At 44.3% G+C, this 19955-nt stretch overlaps 1 non-coding gene across 1 annotated transcript; it reads left to right on the top strand.

Moving 5' to 3' along the window:
* The first annotated feature begins 1710 nt into the window (after nt 1–1710).
* Nucleotides 1711–1784, top strand: Trnat-ugu (transfer RNA threonine (anticodon UGU)). The gene has a single exon. It is a non-coding gene; the product is annotated as a tRNA-Thr (tRNA).
* Nucleotides 1785–19955: the final 18171 nt, after the last annotated feature.

The raw sequence follows: 19955 nt of genomic DNA, 5'->3' as shown, positions 1-19955 counted from the left end.
GCGACCCTAGCGGTCGCGCGGTTCCGGACTGTAGCGCCTAGATCCGCTCGGCCACTTCGGCCGGCTCACGTGCTTGGATCTTACTCTCTTGTCATTTGTAAGTGACCCATTCCTCACTTCTGTTGAGCATCAAAGGGATAACTATTTCTTTATAAAGTTTTATAACGTATATCTCGTGTCTTGTTTCTGAAGTACCTGCTTTTTTCCTCATATGTTTTCATACTTAGCTATTTTCCTGTCTGTATCTTTGTCATTATCGTATGTGATATCATAGCCCAGATAACTGAAATGGCTGGCCTTCCTACTAATGTATTACTTGCCACAATTTTTGACATGGGGTTCCATCCTTCAAAAACCATTGTTTTCGTTTACTTTGTCGATACAATCACATAATAGTCTTCAGCTATTTTGCTTAGAAGGTAAATTTTTTCATGCAGGTCGTTCTCAAAATCTGTTAAAATTGTCACATCATGTGCATATAACACACAGTTCTGAGTAGTCTCTTTCTGTCAAATACCTGCATGAAACTTGGTTTTCCATTTAAGCAGTTAATCGTGTATTACCTCTGACAAAAAAGTGTATCACCCAGAAGAGGGCGAAACTCGCGGGTTGAGTAGGTATTTCATATTATTTTAGTGATTACAAAATCAAGTCAAATTTTCAAAGAGCTTAGCAGCCCCTGGGAAGGAGTATATCGGTTGTTCACGTGCTATTGCCGTGAGCCCCTAAGGCAAGTGGTTGAGGGACTGTGGTACAACGACGACAACATGTTGGAGGTCCACGTCATCATAGAACGTGGAGGTTAGGTCGGAGGCCTACACATTCTGTAAAGCAGGGTAGGCGGCATCTGCGGCATACAATGACTGTAGCGTGCTATGCTGGTCCAGACGTCATTGTTTCGGAAGTCGTCGTTTAGCACATATTGTTAAACATGGGGCTCCGCAGTTGACGACTCTTACGTGTTCGCCTATTTACCGAACGACATCGTGTGTCGACATGCTGCCGTCGAGATTCGACCGTGGATCAAAGGAAACGTGATCCCTGGTCGGATGAATCACGATTCTTTTTACAACATGTCGATAATGATGCCTGGATTCCAGTCGTCGAGGCGAACTGCTGCCAGAAACATGCAGGAGGGAGCAGTATTATGGTTTGGGCGACATTCACTTGGATTTTCGTGGGATCTGTGGTAGTAATGAAAGGCGCAATAACAGCTGTGGACTACGTGAAAATTCCTTCATGCTTGACGCCTTCCCCGTCGGCTATTGCATCTTCGAGCAGCAAATCTGTCCGTGTCACAAAGCCAGATTCGTGGTCTGAGGACCTTGATAGTGAATTGACGTTGATGGTTAAATGCATTTCAACTTGCAGAATTCTATATATACGAAGACAGTAACTTGTTCTCGAAAGAACAGTTACTGTTGATGACCGTGCAGCTTTTCCCTGGAATAAATGATGACTAACTGACAACCTCAGCTGCCGACAGGTGTTGTTGTTATACCTCGATGTGGACAGCTGACCTTCGTCTGTGCGAATGCGCAAAGGTTGCCCAAACTCTTACGGGAATCGCCAAAGCGTGCGCGAGTAATGAGTGGGTGGGCAAATGTCTATAAGGTACAATACATATGTGGAATTGTGGACAGTTGGGAATGTGAGTCTCACGGGAAGCGTGCAATGGATAAGTCCCTGCAGTAGCGCTATTCATCTGTGTCCTCGGTGGCTCAGATGGATAGAGCGTCTGCCATGTAAGCAGGAGATCCCGGGTTCGAGTCCCGGTCGGGGCACACATTTTCAGCTGTCCACATCGAGGTATAACAACAACACCTGTCGGCAGCTGAGGTTGTCAGTTAGTCATCATTTATTGCAGAATTCTGTTTACGACATTGCTGCTTGTCATTCAGATCTACAATGCACATTGCTACTTGGTTTGTAAGAATTAACAGAACCTCTGTTCCATTGTCGGCACTAGATATTCAGGTAACTTATATAAAGATTAGCTGGTTGGAGAGGAGAACGTATGGGTTTCTGCAAAAACTACTTACGAAACCCCTGCACGGACTGTTCTGTACCCCCAGCCACTTTTCTGAAATACTTCTTTACTCCATAAACCGGTTTTCGAACTTCTTCCGGCTCATCTTCAAATGGTGCACAGGAGGTTACACGATTATTGCTGTGCACCAACTGAAGATGAGCCTGGAAAAGTTCGAAAAGTGGTTTTTGGAGTATACAAGTATTTTCAAAAAGTGACTGGTAGCAGTTTTCTTTATTTATGACGAATGAACAGTTACGTGTTCTTAAACATCCGTAACTGTTCAAATGTTTGGTATCCAGTAGAAGCAATGACAGCACAAATGGTCACACACTTGTTTGACTAGCCACTAAGTGTCTCATACGCATAAATATCGGAACTGGCAGATATTTATAGACAGCATTATTAGAAAATATACTTAGAGATATCAAAAGACTGTTTTCTAGTCACATCGAGATCTAGGAATATCGCCCTTGTTTTCGCTCCAATGGATAGCAAGGATTTCAAATTAGGTTAACAATGTTCTGTCATCATCATCAGTTATCTACTATATTAGCAGGTCCTTTGCCTCTCCATTTTCTGCGATCCATTGCTTCCTTCTTAAGGCTGCTGTATGTTGTACCGTCCATCATGTCATCCAGTATCTGGAATCTCTTCCTTCCTCGCTTCCTTTTCCCTTCTACATAACCTTCTAAAACTGTTTTTATCAGTCCGTCATTCTTTCTTAATATATGCCCAATCCAATTTCTTTTTCTTCTCTTTATTACATCTAGTAACTGTCTTTTCTCTCCCACTCTTCTCAGTACTTCTTCATTTTTTACTCTGTCCATCCAACTTATTCTTTCCATCTTCCGCCGTGTCCAGATCTCAAAAGCCTCCAGCCTTTCTCTGTCTTTTTTCCTCATAGTCCATGTTTCAGCGCCATATAGAAGAACACTCCATACAAGACATTTTATGAGTCTCTTTCTGAGTTCTCTGTCCAGACCGCTGCAGAAGATTCTCCTTTTCTTATAAAACGCCTCTTTTGCCATTGCTATCCTTGTTTTAATTTCTGTGATGCACTTCCAGTCGGTGTCTATCCTGCTTCCAAGATACTTAAAATTTTGCACCTGTTCTAGTGTTTCTCCATTCAGCACAATTTTTATTTCCTTATTTCCTCCTATTGCCAATACTTTTGTTTTATTTGTGTTAATTTTCATTCCATATTTTTTTCCGTTAGTTGCAATGGTGTCCACCAAATCCTGTAATTCTTTTTCCCCTGTGGCTAGAAGGACCATGTCATCAGCAAATCTCAAGCACCCTACTCTTCTTCCTCCAATTTCTACTCCTTCGTCATCTATTGAGCATTAGTCAATCATATTTTCCAAGTACAGGTTGAAAAGAGTAGGTGATAAACAGCATCCTTGTCGTACTCTTTTCCCTAGTCTGATCCAGTTTGTACTTTCTCCTCTCACTTTAACTGAAACTTTTTGATTAAGGTATAATGAGTTTATAAGTCTTCTGGTTTTCCAGTCCACTCTCTTTTCCCTCGCCAGCTTGTCCCAAACCACATTGTCAAATGCCTTTTCTAAATCGATGAAGCACATATATATGTCTCTTCCTTTTTCAATAAACCTTTCTCCCAAGATTCTTAGGAGCCCTATTGCATCTCTGGTGCCCGTATTCCGTCTAAATCTGTACAGTTCTGTACTTTTCTGTACAGTGACATAAATATATGGCTCAATAAAAAATACTCTCTGCTACACAGTATACAGGTATTTTCAGAGACTGGATATGCATACAGATCTAAATATGGACTGCCTCACTGACGTAATGTTGACATAAATCACACAATTTGCCAAGATACTCAACAACTATAACTCCTGTTCGGAAGGATGACGGTTCAAATCTGCAGCCGACCATCCAAATTTAGGTTATCCGCGATTTCCCTAAACCGCTCCAGGCAAATGCCGAAATGATTCCTTTGAAATAGCATAGCCGATTTCACTCCCCATCCTTCAACATCTTTACCTACACGATTACTTTACTATTCGCAATTAAGTGTCTGGCAGAGTGTTCATCGAAACAGCTTTAAGCTACTTCTCTACCTTTCCACTCTCGGACAGCGCGCGGGAAAAACGAACACTTAAACCTTTCCGTTCGAGTTCTGATTTTTCTTATTTTATAATGATGATCATTTCTCCATATGTAGGTGGGCGCCAACAATACATTTTCACGCTCTCGGGAGAAGTTGGCAATTGAAATTTCATGGAAAGCTCCTGCCGCAGTGAAAACGCCTGTGTTCAATGACTGTCAGCCCAGTTTGTGTACCATATCCATGGCCCTCTCTCCCTTACTTCGCTATACTAAAAAAACAAGCTGCCCTTCTTTGATCTTTTTCGATGTCCTCCCTCAATCCTATGTCTTGAGGATCCCACACCGTATAGCAGTACTCCAGAAGAGGGCGGACAACCATAGTGTAAACAGTCTTTTTGATAGACCTGTGACATTTTCTAAGTGTTCTGCCAATAAATCTCAGCCTTTGGCTTGCTTTCCTCACAACATTATCTATGTGATCGTTCGAATTTAAGTTATTCGTAACTGTAATCAAAAAGTATTTAGTCGATTTTACAGCCTTTAGATTTGTGTGTTTTATCCTGTATCCTAAATTTCACGGTTTTCTTTTAGTACTCATGTGGATGACTTCACGTTTACCGAGCGAGGTGGCGCAGTGGTTAGTACACTGGACTCGCATTCGGGAGGACGACGATTCAGTCCCGCGTCCGGCCATCCTGATTTAGGTTCTCCGTGATTTCTCTAAATCGCTTCAGGCAAATGCCGTGATGGTTCCTTTGAAATGGCACGGCCGACTTCCTTCCCCATCCTTTCCCTAATCCGATGCGACCGATGACCTTGCTGTTTGCTCTCCTCCCACGACATCAGCAACTTAACGTTTTTCATGATTTAGAGTCAACTGCCACCTTTTGCGCTATACAGATATCTCGTCTAAATCATTTTGCAATTCTTTTCGATCATCTGATGCCTTTACATGACGGTAAATGACATCATCATCTGCAAACAATCGAGGATGGCGGCTCCGATAGCCTCCTAAATCGTTAATGTAGATCAGGAACAACTCAAGGCCTATAACACTTACTTGGGGAACGCCAGATATTACTTATGTTTCACTGAGTGACTTTCCGTCAGTTATTACGAACTGTGACCTTTCTGACAGGAAACTACGAATCGAATCACACAACTAAGACGATACTCCTTAGGCACACAACTTAATTTGAAGTCGCTTGTGAGGAATGGTATCAAAAGCCTTCCGGAAATCTAAAAATATGCGATCAGTTTGACGTTCCCTGTCGATAGCACTCATTACTGCGTGAGACTAAAGAGCTATTGTGTCTCACAATAACGATATTTTCCGAATCCGTGTTGGATACCAGTCAATAAAGCATTTCCTTCGAGGTGATTCATGATGTTTGAGCATAGGATACGTTCCAAAATCCTCCTTAATAACAATCTCATGACCTCGTTGTTGAATCCTAATCTGCCTCCCTTTCTTCAACAACTTCTCTTTCTGTTAGTTGCGTTTTGTGTCACATCCAGATAATGACACTGATATCAGCGTTGTCGAGTCAGAGAGGTTGCGGGGCACGGCGGCTCAGTATAAGCGGCGCCTCCGGGAATCACCTGGTAGAGAGCCTGTATACAGAGAGAGTGGCCATAGGTGAAGTTGCCCGTGATTGGTTGATTAGCTAAGACGCCATTTTTCTGCCAAACGTCTCTCGCGCTTCCTATGTTTGCCGTGCTTTTGAGCTGAATTGAAGTTCAGAGGACTTTTGGAAACGATTAAAATGTATTTGAATTATTGAGAGACTCGTTATGCGTTGTGCATGCATGTTCGATTTAGTTGTATATCGTTTATTAAGCTCTTATTTCCTTAACAGTTCGTGCGTACTGGCAGCATCACAAGCTTTTCGGAAGCCAATATCTGACAGTCCTTGCTGGAAACGGAAAGTTCCTGTAATTGTTGTGCCATGCTTATTCGACTTTATAGCGTCAAACTTTATTTCGTTCCGAATCAGAACACCAGGCATTATTTTGATTTCAGTATTATTGCCTGACTGTTGACCCAGGCAAGTTGTAAGCACGTTTTCCGCAGTTGTCGTGGTTGCTGAAACATTATTCGTAGTAAATAATGGTAGGTACTCTTGAAGATAGGTTTTAATAGGCCTACTTAGTGTGGGGTAGAAGGGATACGTTAGTTTTCTTGTTATATTTGGTCGTTATTACAGTAGCCTACATTTAACATTACCTAATTTTTGTAATCTTTCGTTTGTTATCTACGAGAGGTATTCAGTATATATATATTATGAAAGAGTGGGAAGTAACACTAAGGAAACAAAGCTTTTGGAAGCCAATTGAACTAGGAAGAGGTAAAGGAAAATTGAACATCCCTTATTTAGCGTTTGCAGATGACTTGGCAATTATAACTGACAGTGAAGAAACAGCAGTAAAACAAATTGAGACACTTAAAGAATGTGCTGAGAAGGTTGGCCTGCAAATCTCCTTTGAGAAGACAGAATTCATCTGCTCAAAATTAGATATTTCGAAACTAAAAACAAAGTATGGTGAAATAACTAGAGTCAAGCACTTTAAGTATCTCGGTGAAGTTATTGAACCAACAGGACTTGAGAAAATAGCACAAAAAAACCGATTACAGAAAATCAAGAAAGTATTCGGACTTATTCAAAATATATATAACAAGAAATGTCTATCAAAAGGCACTAAAATTAGACACTACAACACAGTCATCAAACCAACAGTCACATATGCAAGTGAAACACTCTCCCTGAATAGAAAATTAGATTTACACGAAATTAAGAAAGTAGAGAGAAAAATTATTAGAAAAATCCTAGGACCACGATACACACAAGATGGATACAGGCTGCAGACTACCGAGACAACCGAAAAAATATCAAACATCGAGGCAGATATCAGGAAGAGGCGGATGAAGTTTTATGGACATATAGACAGATTACCTGGAAACAGGTTAACTAAACGTCTATTGGACTATATGACATCACTTAAGGCAACAATACCCTGGGTAACTGAAGTTAAGAAGGATTTGAAAAAGGCAAAAATTGACATAACAAACACATCAGACCGGGATACATTCAGAAGAAAAATCGACAAGTGGAAGTTTACTCCAGAGACGGAATCTAAACCTTTCCGACCAAAGTGGACCGAAGAAAGGAAGAAGGCCTTTGGGGAGGCAATGAAGAAATACTGGGGAAATAAGAAGAACATTAAGAAATGTTAATCACCTGCTTATCGTTCTCCCATGGGGACATTCGCTAATAATAATAATAATAATAATAATAATATATATATATATGGAACAAAGTCGTAAGCAGTTGTTTACTTGTGACATGCAAAAAGTTCGAAGACGTGACAAGAAGTACTAATACGTCTCACACTTTTTGCATGTCACAAGTAAACAACTGCTCACGACTTTCTTTCATCTGACGTAAGACAGGTACGTTAAATCTTTAGCGTTATGTTTTTCCGATACAAAACAAATGCTACACACTATATTTTTTTATTTACGTTACTTTCATTGCAATATGTCTAATAAACAAACTTTAAAGGAGATAAATGCAAGTAACGAATAATTTTTACAGCCATTGTACGTAGTCGGCTACTACGAGTATATTATACCTGTAAAGAAAGGCATTTAACAAATGATTTCGCCATATTGTCTTGTGCTTTTGATTCGGTGAGTGTGTACTCCACTACTCCACTACTGGCCATTCAAAAGTCCCGCTCGCAGCTTGGCAGAAAAATGGCCGCCGTATCGTCCGGTTGGCCACTCTCTCCCTATATAGTCTCTGTATCACCTGGTACCGCCACCTAGAGGCTTTTGAGAGCATCGGCCGGAAGCTCCTGTCACAGCTTTCGCCGAGTGAAGGGTGTATACTTCTCCCTCGTCACACGCTGTTGGAACCTGCCTGCCTGCTCCTGGATTGGACTACGGGTTGCTCTACGGACTGTACTGTGCTGATAACGGCTTTGTCAACACATACGAACCTCGTGGTATAATTCTTCCACCATCATGTTTGCTCGCTCACTGTGGCCATCTCGTTCTTGCTTTTGTTAATAAAAGCTGTGCATGCTGGTACACAGGAATAAAACAAGCGTATACAAAATAGTGCTCGGACTGTATGCATAGCCAACAAAATAAAGTCGTAGAATGTTGTTATACACCGAACTGTACTGCTTCGCGCATTGAAGGCCTTTGCCAAGAGCTTTGCACGGATGCGTGCATTCTTCCATAAGTGGACAGTAAACGGCGATAAGTTGTGGGTTATTCAATGATGCGCTTTCTTATCGTTTTAACATTTGCCGGTCCAATCAAGTATATGAGGGGGACGATAAACCTCATAAGGAAACGCTCATCGGCCCGTAGCCATATATTATTCGACTGTAAAATTCTGGTTTATAGCTCTAACCACGAAAGAATCTGTGAAAAAAAAAAAACACTTTCCTATGAGGCTCGAAAATTATACTTCTAATTGCCAGGGGTCATAGGCCCCACGTTTATGTCTTCGTTAATTGCCACGGTAGCAGTTCTTTTAACTTGCCCATTGGTTGTGTGTACCGTGTTCGTTAGAGGAGCAAAATACACTCCTGGAAATGGAAAAAAGAACACATTAACACCGGTGTGTCAGACCCACCATACTTGCTCCGTACACTGCGAGAGGGCTGTACAAGCAATGATCACACGCACGACACAGCGGACACACCAGGAACCGCGGTGTTGGCCGTCGAATGGCGCTAGCTGCGCAGCATTTGTGCACCGCCGCCGTCAGTGTCAGCCAGTTTGCCGTGGCATACGGAGCTCCATCGCAGTCTTTAACACTGGTAGCATGCCGCGACAGCGTGGACGTGAACCGTATGTGCAGTTGACGGACTTTGAGCGAGGGCGTATAGTGGGCATGCGGGAGGCCGGGTGGACGTACCGCCGAATTGCTCAACACGTGGGGCGTGAGGTCTCCACAGTGCATCGATGTGGTCGCCAGTGGTCGGCGGAAGGTGCACGTGCCCGTCGACCTGGGACCGGACCGCAGCGACGCACGGATGCACGCCAAGACCGTAGGATCCTACGCAGTGCCGTAAGGGACCGCACCGCCACTTCCCAGCAAATTAGGGACACTGTTGCTCCTGGGGTATCGGCGAGGACCATTCGCAACCGTCTCCATGAAGCTGGGCTACGGTCCCGCACACCTTTAGGCCGTCTTCCGCTCACGCCCCAACATCGTGCAGCCCGCCTCCAGTGGTGTCGCGACAGGCGTGAATGGAGGGACGAATGGAGACGTGTCGTCTTCAGCGATGAGAGTCGCTTCTGCCTTGGTGCCAATGACGGTCGTATGCGTGTTTGGCGCCGTGCAGGTGAGCGCCACAATCAGGACTGCATACGACCGAGGCACACAGGGCCAACACCCGGCATCATGGTGTGGGGAGCGATCTCCTACACTGGCCGTACACCACTGGTGATCGTCGAGGGGACACTGAATAGTGCACGGTACATCCAAACCGTCATCGAACCCATCGTTCTACCATTCCTAGACCTGCAAGGGAACTTGCTGTTCCAACAGGACAATGCACGTCCGCATGTATCCCGTGCCACTCAACGTGCTCTAGAAGGTGTAAGTCAACTACCCTGGCCAGCAAGATCTCCGGATCTGTCCCCCATTGAGCATGTTTGGGACTGGATGAAGCGTCGTCTCACGCGGTCTGCACGTCCAGCACGAACGCTGGTCCAACTGAGGCGCCAGGTGGAAATGGCATGGCAAGCCGTTCCACAGGACTACATCCAGCATCTCTACGATCGTCTCCATGGTAGAATAGCAGCCTGCATTGCTGCGAAAGGTGGATATACACTGTACTAGTGCCGACATTGTGCATGCTCTGTTGCCTGTGTCTATGTGCCTGTGGTTCTGTCAGTGTGATCATGTGATGTATCTGACTCCAGGAATGTGCCAATAAAGTTTCCCCTTCCTGGGACAATGAATTCACGGTGTTCTTATTTCAATTTCCAGGAGTGTATATTCTGTACTTAGCGGTCCTGTACAGTGAGTGGATTTCTTACTGCGACACAGTCATAATATGGTTGAAATACAGGGTGTTTATAAATTAATATCGGGGTATTAACGCTTTATAATATTTATTACATTAAACTTAGTTATAAATGATATGTCAAATGAAAGAGCAACTCAAACAGTTTTACCAAGAACCTTATAAATGTTCAATGTGAGCACCATTTGTCACACGGCAAACATAAAGTCTATAGCCCAAGCGCTGGATAGGCCGCAAGGGGCCCAATGACAGGGCTTGCTTTGCATGGCCTCCACGTTCACCCGACCTAACGCCATGCGATTTTTTCCTTTGCGGCTTCATCAAGGATCGTGTGTACGTGCCTCCGCTTCCAGCAGACGTCCCTGAGTGCCGTGTGACAAATGGTGCTCACAATGAACATTTATGAGGTTCTTGGTAAAACTGAGTTGCTCTTTCATTTAACATATCATTTATGACTGTAAGTTTAATGTAATAAATATTATGAAGCGTTAAAACTCCGATATTCATTTATAAACACCCTGTATATCAAATTCGTTGTGAGTCAAGTTCAAGTCTAATCATAAAGGCCGCGCAGGGTAGCCACGCGGTCAAGGCGGCTTGTAACGGTCCGCGCGGCTTCTTACGTCGAAGGTTCGAGTCCTCCCTCGGGCATGGGTGTGTGTGTTGTTGTCCTTAGTGTAATTTAGTTTAAGTTGGATTAAGCAGCATGTAAGCCTAGGGACCGATGACCTAAGCAGTTTGGTCCCCTAGTACCTTACCACAAATTTCCAAAAAATGAAATTAATGGTAATCGGATGAGGACCTTACTTTTACACATATTCATTTTGTTTGACTATAGCGGTCGTCGGAAAATGCTTACGCATATGTTGCTTATTATCTCTGTCGGCTTCGATTCTTTAGTAATTGTCAGTAGCCTGTAATCTTTCCTTGCCCGATGGCTGCACCAGAACGAAATATGGGTGATTGTTAGTAAGTTACGTCAGTTACTGTGGCCTTAAACGTGCCCTAAATAAAAAGGAATAATGGAAAATCGAGGATTATTCTTGCGACAGTTATCTTCCACTTTTCAAACGCCTGTCTGGAAACATAAAGCACGCCACTGAGTCGTAATCGTTACTTAAAGAGAACGCTTTCTTATGACCCAGTTCATCAGCAACTCGAAATGAATTTTTTCTCGGCTACTCATTTCGTGCAACATCTGAGTGCTCCCAAAAGGGAAACGTCAAGTACACTAGCTGGTACGAGGGTGAGTCAAATGAAATCCTTAACTTTTTTAAATATTATTTATTGTGCAGAAGTGGCACAAAGCTGTATCACTTATCAACATAATCTCCGCCACGCTCAATGCAAGTCCTCCAGCTCTTACAAAGTGCGTAAATTCCTTAAGAAAAAAATTCTTTTGGTAGGCCGCGCAACCACTCATGCACCGCGTGGTGTACCTCTTCCTCAGAACGGAACTTCTTTCCTCCCATTGCGTCTTAGAGCGGTCCAAACATATGGAAACCAGTTGGAGCAAGGTCAGGTGAGTATGGTGGATGAGGAAGACACTCAAAATGCAGGTTTGTAATTGTTGCAACTGTTGTACGGGCAGTGTGGGGCCTTGTATTGTCATGTTGCAAAAGAACACCTGCTGACAGCAATCCACGTCGCTTTGATTTGATTGCAGGCCGCAAATGATTTTTTAGGAGATCTGTGTATGATGCACTGGTGACAGTGGTCCCTCTTGGCATCTAATGCTCCAAAATGACGCCTTTTTCGTCCCAAAAGGGAGTCAGCATAACCTTCCCTGCTGATGGTTCTGTTCGAAACTTCTTTGGTTTTGGTGATGAGGAATGGCGCCATTCCTTGCTCACTCTCTTCGTTTCCGGTTGGTGGAAGTGAACCTAGGTTTCGTCCCCAGTAACGATTATTACAAGGAAGTCATCACCTTCTCTTTCAAAGCGCCGAAGAAGTTCTTCACAAGCATCAACACGTCGCTCTCTCATTACAGGAGTCAGATGCCGTGCCACCCATCTAACAGATACTTTGTGGAACTGTAGCACATAATGCATAATGTGGTGTGCTGAGCTATGCCTAATCTGTAAACACGCTGCAATGTCATTCAGTGTCACTCGGCGGTTTTCCTTCACTATGGCTTCAACTGCTGCAAAGTTCTGTGGAGTCACAACTCGTTGTGCCTGACCTGGACGAGGAGCATCTTCCACTGAAGTCACACCTGCATCACCGTACTGAACCTTCATTCGTCGATGAATTTCAATAGGTTTCACACCTTCACTACGCAAAAACTGAATAACAGAACGTAGTTCTTCCCTGGTGCAAGTCGCAAGTGGGGCGGCCATCTTTATACTGATACTGCGACGGTGTGTGTGCATCTGTACTATGCTGCCACCTACAGGCCATTCTGCACGCTGTTCGTAGCACGCTTACCAACTTACAGGATAACGGCGCGAAATTTCGATTTGTTATTACAAATTTATGGTTTTCATTTGACTCACCCTCGTAAAAAGTATCTGGAGACCTATCAGTGAGGGCTTGAATTTTTATGGGGACCCTTTCAATAAGGTGTCTGAATGTTTGTCAAGGAATGGCAGACCATTCTTCCTTAAAAGTCAAAACCAGAGAGGATAAAGAGGAGTGTGGAGCGAAGTCGACGTTCTAACTCGTCCCACAGTTCTGCCATTAGGTTCAGGTTAGGACTCAGGGCAGGCGACTCCATTTCAGGATTGTTATTGTTCACAGACCATTGATTCTTCTTTATGACGGGATGCACTGTCCTACTAATACAATCAACGTACTGAACTGTTCCTCTACTGCACGCAGTTCACAATAGAGTAAAAAGTGTTCATATCCTTCTGTATTCAGCGTTTTCTTCTTAAGCGCAGTAAGGGAGTCACATCCTAACTACTAAATACACTCCTTTACCATAACACCACCTTCTCCTCACTTCACTGTTGCAGTTACAATGGCAGGTAACGCTATGCATGCATTCGCCAAACCCAAACCCTTCCATCGGACTGCCACACTGCCACAGGGGATCATTCAGGATCACTCGTTTCCAGTCATTCACTATCCAGTGCCACCTCAAGCGTCGCTTAGCAGTGGCTGCAGAAATGTGTGGCTTGTGAGGAGCTACTCGACTACTGTACACCATCTTTTTAACTCTTTACGCACATTCATTGTGCTAGCAGGACTGCTGGCAACATTTCTGTAAGATGGCAAGAATTATGCCCCTTACATGAAGTCATTAAAGATCACCTAACTCACGTTGAGCGAACAGTAGGGCTGAACAAAAATGACTGACAAGTCACAATGCATCTTGTAGAGGGTATAGTATGGTCATATTGGAATAATTGTCAGGTGATGGTTTTAAAGTAATTCACACGACATGAAAACTTTGTGGAAACACATCGATTTACTGGAGGCTAGTTTACCCTAGGGAAGTATTCAGAGTTGACCGTAGCCGACTGGGGAGCGGCGAAGGGAAGCGACAATAGGCAGCTTAGGGCAGCTCAAGCTCTGAGAAAGCGTTAACGGGGTGCGGCCTCCAGCTGCCTTAAGATGAGTGACAGTGAGTGGTTGGTTGACCCCATGCTGGTGTACTGGGAAGCAGACGGAGAACTTGGATGCCTGTTGATAAATATCCGTCGTCCCATTTTCAGTGAAACATGCGGGAAAGCCGCGCAAAGCTACAGTGGAGCAGTCAACAGAGGGCAAAATATGCGTGTTCGTGACTATAGCAACTTCACGCTGAATTCACGGTCTGCAGAGTCTGAAGTAAATCAGGTGAAGAGCGACAGAATGAACTACGATGGGAACGTAGGACCGAGGAATTTGAAGTACTCTCCTGGGAGTCAGAATTCCGGAAAAATTGGTGTTTTGTGCAGACGCTAACCTTGATGGGTGGCCTAGAAGGAGCTAAATAGCAGAAGTTGAGAGGAAGGAAAATTTTGTGGGAATTTGTTCACTTCCCATAGCAGGCATTGGTCGGCGCTGGGAACCGATGCATAATTAACATGGCTTGCACTGCAATTGGCGTAAGTAATTTTGCTGGAGGGGAAACTGAGGCGAAGAGCGGACTGGGAGAAGTGTCCATAGTGGTCTTCCGTTCCCAGCTTGCCTAGAGTGCGGACGTGGCGTTCTTTACTCAGCTTGCCTGAGAAAGAGTGAGCATCTCTGCAGTTTAGGACTTACAAATGGAACGATTGAGCTTAGAGATAGAAAGCTTTGGTTCAGCTATGTACTGAGCAAGATAGCTAGGAATGAATAGACGAGCGCAGCCTTGCAGCACCACAAGGCCAGCCGACGTCATCACAACGACGACGCCCCGCCGTGCTGAATTCGGTGATATTGCACCCGCTCCGGCTCGAATTAGGCCACTAATTAATTTGTTGGATCACGTCGGCAAAGTTTCCACGAGGGTTTCATGGGCCATGTATTGGGGAATTCTTCTCGCACTTCCCATTACGCCTGAGTCAGTCGATAGGAATTAATTTTGATTTATCGCGCTTTACTCCACGTAAACGCAATTTATGTAACGTGATGATTGAAGGTCGGGAGTTAAAATAAATTTGTGCTAATCGACTGCATCTGTTTTCAATCAAGTAGTTGAAATCCAAAGTCACTTTCTTAATTAATTTTATGTTCAACATTTGCATCTGGTGTTCAATAGCTGAATATAACATCAATGTGCACCCCTTTTTAATTAAAAGTGATCAATTCTGAATCAACTAATGTCAACACTGCCAGCGCAGTTCAATCAGGAGTCATAGGACCTTATTACTTTCTTTGTGTTATCCGATATTGCGGCAATTTTGCGCTTTCTGTTGATCTGTTAGTCAATTAGCTGGGGTGAACACACGACAAAAGCAGATAAGTGACAGGAGGGTGTTATATTTTGGACTGAGCCCTTCCACTGATCACATGCAATTTTTAACAACCATCGTGCGCAGACCTCGACAGTCCTTGTCCGTGAGTAAATCCTGTGTGAGGTCTCCCTGGCTTTGGTTCAGCTGTGGTTGTTGCAGCGCGTTTCCACTGCACAAATATGTCACCAACAGTTGACTTGAACTACTTAAGCAGGGTTGAAACATGTGTGTTGGGCTTGATACTCACGTGACATCCAGTGATTATCCCACATTCAAAGTCACTGAACCCTCTTGACTAACCCATTCCGCTGTAACAGTTTCTCTAGTGATAAGACAGTACTCCCCGCTTCCTTCTACACTGGCGGATCCGCCTTTCTTGAAATCTAGTGGTCAATTCCGTATTACACAGGGGTGTCCTGATACTTTTGATCAGGTAGTGTAAACCAGTAAACATTCTCCCATGTTTTAGTATAAAACAGCTCAAATGCCGGACTTGAACCAAGCAAATAAACGCGAAAAAGTTTAGAAATGGTCTGCAATTATTTTTAAAGTTCGCTAAAAGCTGCCATGTGTTATCGTCATGCGACATTGGATGATCATACCCTGGTAATTTGCGCTCCTTTTTAAGCAGAAGCTAGGTTTTAAAGTGTCTCAGTGCTTATGACGTCTTCTTAATTACAGTTTGTGTCGTACAATGATATAATTTTGCATATATATTCAGTGGTATGTGGGGATACTGTCTGCAAAGTGTGTTCCGAAGATTTAATAAAACTCCGTCCTAACAGGCCATAAGGCCCAACGCTACCGACCGGCCGCCGTGTCATCCTCACCCACAGGCGTCACTGGATGCGGATATGGAGGGGCATGTGCTCAGCACACCGCTCTCCCGGCCCTATGTCAGTTTCCCAGACCGGAGCTACCCAGTTTGCCTCACAAGGGCTGAGTGCACCCCGCTTGCCAACAGCGCTCGGCAGACCGGGTGGTCACCCATCCAAGAGCTAACCTAGCTTGACAGCGCTAATTTCGGTGATCTGACGGAAACCGGTGTTACCACTGCGGCAAGGCCGTTGGCAATATATTTAATACTCAAGAAATAATACATTAAAACGTCATGACTGACGCTGAAACACTATTGCACGAACAGCTGAAACGTAGTACGCGATAAACTTTTCTCCATTCATCATTTTGTGGAGGGTGCCAGAGAGAAGAAGTTTGGTAAAGGTTTGAAATTGTTTACGAGGGAGTGCTGGAAAACAATTCCTCTGATTTTTGTTTATTCTGTTCTCTAAATCTCCTGGGGTATTACATGCCATCCATATTATTCATATTATTCTCGCGACTCTCCCGCTTCGATGACCCAAGTTGCAACCATCTGCTGTAACAGGTTTGCGAATTGTTGCGTGTAACATTGTGGTGTGTTATATACCTGTCCCGGCGCGTGAGAAAAAACGAAGAGTTCGTGCACACATGGAGCACCCTTTCCTTGAGCAAAACAATGCGACCACACACGAGCGCTGCGACATCTGCAATTCAGCGTCTTCGGTTCACTGTCATCAGTGATTCTCCGTACAGTTCCGCCTTGGTCACATTCGATTTTCATCTGTTTCCAGAATTTAAAGAACATTTTCGTGGACTTCACTTTGCCAACGGTGAAGCGGTGTAGGCAGAGGTGAGGTTCTGGCTCCAATGTCAAACACTCTACTGTGACGGTATCAACGAACTAGTCTCTTGCTCGGAGAAATGTGTTAGTCTGACTATGTTGAGATATAAATGCACTACTGGCCATTAAAATTGCTACACCACGAAGATGGGGTGCTACAGACGCGAAATTTAACCGACAGGAAGAAGATGCTGTGATATGCAAATAATTAGCTTTTCAGAGCATTAACACAAGGTTGGCGCTGGTGGCGACACCTACAACGTGCTGACACAAGTTTTCAACCGATTTCTCATTCACAAACAGCAGTTTACCGACGTTGCCTGGTGAAACGTTGTTTTGATGCCTCGAGTAAGGAGGAGAATGCGTACCATCACGTTTCCGACTTTGATAAAGGTCGGATTGTAGCCTATCGCGATTGCGGTTTATCGTATCGCGACACTGTTGCTCGCGTTGGTCGAGATCCAACGACTGTTAGCAGAATATGGAATCGGTGGGTTCAGGAGGGTAATACGGAACGCCGTGCTGGATCCCAACGGCAGTCGAGATGGCAGGCATCTTATCCGCATGGCTGTAACGGATCGTGCAGCCACGTCTCGATCCCTAAGTCAACAGATGGGGACGCTTGGAAGACAACAACCATCTGCGCGAACAGTTAAAAAAAATGGTTCAAATGGCTCTGAGCACTATGGAACTCAACATCTGTGGTCATAAGTCCCCTAGAACTTAGAACTACTTAAAACTAACTAACCTAAGGACATGACACACATCAATGCCCGTGGGAGGATTCGAACCTGCAACCGTAGCAGTCGCGCGGTTCCTGACTGAGCGCCTAGAACCGCTAGACCACCGCGGCCGGCGCGAACAGTTCAACGACGTTTGCAGCAGCATGGACTATCAGCTCGGAGACCATGGCTGCTGTTTCCCCTGACGCTGCATCACATCAGGAGCGCCTGCGATGGTGTACTCAACGACGAATCTGGGTGCATGAATGGCAAAACTAATTTTTTCGGATGAAACCAGGTTCTGTTTACAGTATCATGATGGTCGCATCCGTGTTTGGCGACATCGCGGTGAACGCACATTGGAAGCGTGTATTCGTCATCGCCATACTGGCGTATGACCTGGCGTGATGGTATGGAGTGCCATTGGTTACACGTCTCGGTCACCTCTTGTTCGCATTGACGGCACTTTGAACAGTGGACGTTACATTTCAGATGTGTTACGACCGTGGCTCTACCCTTCATTCGATCCCTGCGAAACCCTACATTTCAGCAGGATAATGCACGACCGCATGTTGCAGGTCCTGTACGGGCGTCTCTGGATACAGACTCGCCAGCACATTCTCCAGATCTCTCACCAATTGAAAACGTCTGGTGAATGGTGGCCGAGCAACTGGCTCGTCACAATACGCCAGTCACTACTCTTGATGAACTGTAGTATCGTGTTGAAGCTGCATAGGCAGCTGTACCTGTGAACGCCATCCAAGCTCTGTTTGACTCAATGCCCAAGCGTATCAAGGCCGTTATTAGGGCCAGAGGTGGTTGTTCTGGGTACTGATTTCTCAGGATCTATGCACCCGAATTGCGTGAAAATGTAATCACATGTCAGTTCTAGTATAATATATTTGCCCCATGAACACCCGTTTATCATCTGCATTTCTTCTTGGTGTAGCAATTTTAAAGGCCAGTAGTGTATGTAGACAAGAAGAATAAAGATGTAGAGTTTTACTAAGGTTTGTTTCATTTTAAAATCATTAATAGTTTCCACAGAAAAACTTCGCAGGCATTACCTTTATACATGAAATACTGAAAATTAAATTTTTGTTGCCCCTGGAAGCCATTAGGTAGGCCATAAACCGGGTTATTCGTTTGGTTTTATACAGGGTGGTCGGCAACAGTCTGAGGAACTTGTAAGGGTGTTGCAGGGTAGGTTGTGCTGAGACATAATTCTTAAGAAAAAAATCTATACGTTGCGCCGTTTCCAATTTAATTACCATGGTAGTCATCCACTCAGGCAGTTGCACACACAAATTCAAGCGGCCCACCAGAGAAGGCGTCCCCAAACGTGTTCATCGTTTGGTTTCCTAAAATCGAAAAAGAGAGCTATGCAAAAATTGGTCATGGGACGATAGTAAGGATCGAACCCGATCCAAAGGCTGAGCAGTCTCGTGCGCTATCATCTACGCTACGAGATCAACTGACAGGAATTGTATCTGGGGGGCCACTCGAATTTGTGCGCGCAACGTCCTGATTGCCCAACTTCAGTGCTAATTAACTTGGAATCAGCGCAACGTATCGACTTTTTTTCTGTACAATTGTTTCTCGGCACAGCCTAACCTGCAATACCCTTACAAGCATTTCAGACTGTCTCTGACCTCCCTGCAGATAACGAGTGGCGAGAAGAAAAGCGACGATACAGACGCTGCATCCTGCTCCCATCCGAAGATCGTCGTTTACGGACTGTACATGTGTAAAGACAGTAACTAATGTAGTCGTAATGGCGCGTTTCCATCACGTGAGCTTCCGCAATCACATGCGCAGAATAGACGTTATAGACTCATGAACGTATATGTGTGAGACTGTGCCACAAGGTAATTTAAATCAGATGTTTACGTCGCGTTAGTAGCCCCTTGATCGGATAGTCACCATGTAAGTGCAACAGACTGAGTAGTGAAACACTGGTATCAACACTGTACTCGCATTTCACAGACGATCACAGAATTTGTAATGAGTTATAGCCTGCACATACCGCAGAAGCAAAGGCGGAAGTGCCTTCGGATCAAAACAAAATTTCGATGTAGACCTCCACGCCCGGTATGTCACAGGTCAGCCGGCTCGTCTGAAATCAAAATTGAGTTGACGTTAGCGAAGTATATAAGATTCGTTACGAATTGCACCTCGCTTAAGTTATTTGGACCATAGGAAACAAAATGGCAGCCATTTGAAGAAAAGGTGTTTCTTCATTGATTTTTCGACTACGTCTGTCAAGTAAAAATATTTATAGTTGATGGATCGGAATAAAAGTGGTACAACTCCTAGACAATTTAGTTAGCTTCGTCGGAAACAAAGAATCATGCCAATCGTTTCAGTAGATTTGAAGTTACCATGTTGTTGTTGTGGTCTTCAGTCCCGAGACTGGTTTGATGCAGCTCTCCATGCTACTCTATCCTGTGCAAGCTTCTTCATCTCCCAGTACCTACAACAACCTACATCCTTCTGAATCTGCTTAGTGTATTCATCTCTTGGTCTCCCTCTACGATTTTTACCCTCCACGC

Source organism: Schistocerca serialis, chromosome 4, assembly GCF_023864345.2.
Source record: "Schistocerca serialis cubense isolate TAMUIC-IGC-003099 chromosome 4, iqSchSeri2.2, whole genome shotgun sequence".
Lineage (NCBI taxonomy): Eukaryota > Metazoa > Arthropoda > Insecta > Orthoptera > Acrididae > Schistocerca > Schistocerca serialis.
The sequence above is the reverse complement of the archived record's forward strand: the minus strand, read 5'-3'. Positions and strand labels throughout refer to the sequence as shown.